Genomic DNA, 522 nt, shown 5'->3' with positions numbered 1-522 from the left:
TGTGCGTGTGTCTGTGTGCGTGTGCGTGTGTGTGTGTGTGTTTGTGTGTGTTTGTGTGCGTGTGAGTGTGAGTGAAACTAAGTCGCTGCTCTGTCTTTCTCTCAGAGCAAATGGCGAACTACCTGTCAATCACACTCGCTTGCTCTCTGGAGTGGGCGGGTTCACACACTGCTCCCACTCCACCGAGCCATGTCTCACACACTCCAGCTGCCATGAGCAGCGCCGCACTTCTCTCAGAGCAGCACTTTAAACACACACACACACACACACACACACACACACACACACACACACACACACACACACACACACACACACACACACACAGAAGGGGATTTCTGCTGCGCGTCTGAGTCTCGGCATGTGTGAAATCACGTCGAAGAAAGCCGCGCGCGTCTTGCGTAAAGAGCGCGAGCGCTGTCCGTGGTGCTGAAGTCCGGCACGAGCTCAAAGGGCTTTTCCCTGTGTGCGTGCGCGTGCGTGCGTGCGTGCGTGCGTGTGTGTGTGTGTGTGTGTGTGTGT

The 522-nt window shown here is 55.7% G+C and overlaps 1 protein-coding gene across 2 annotated transcripts in view; it reads left to right on the top strand.

Annotated features, from left to right (window-relative positions):
• The first annotated feature begins 310 nt into the window (after positions 1-310).
• glra3 (glycine receptor, alpha 3) overlaps positions 311-522 on the top strand; it is an 84,100-nt gene continuing 83,888 nt past the window's right edge. The window contains exon 1 of one of the 2 annotated variants that reach the window (XM_047812888.1): positions 311-522. This exon is cut by the window's right edge and continues 143 nt beyond it. The gene's annotated coding sequence lies outside the window, so the exon portion shown is untranslated. The other variant, XM_047812887.1, reaches the window with a different exon arrangement.

Source organism: Tachysurus fulvidraco, chromosome 4 (assembly GCF_022655615.1).
Source record: "Tachysurus fulvidraco isolate hzauxx_2018 chromosome 4, HZAU_PFXX_2.0, whole genome shotgun sequence".
NCBI classification, from domain to species: Eukaryota; Metazoa; Chordata; class Actinopteri; order Siluriformes; family Bagridae; genus Tachysurus; species Tachysurus fulvidraco.
Note: the sequence above shows the minus strand (reverse complement) of the source record. Positions and strands in the feature narration are given on the sequence as shown.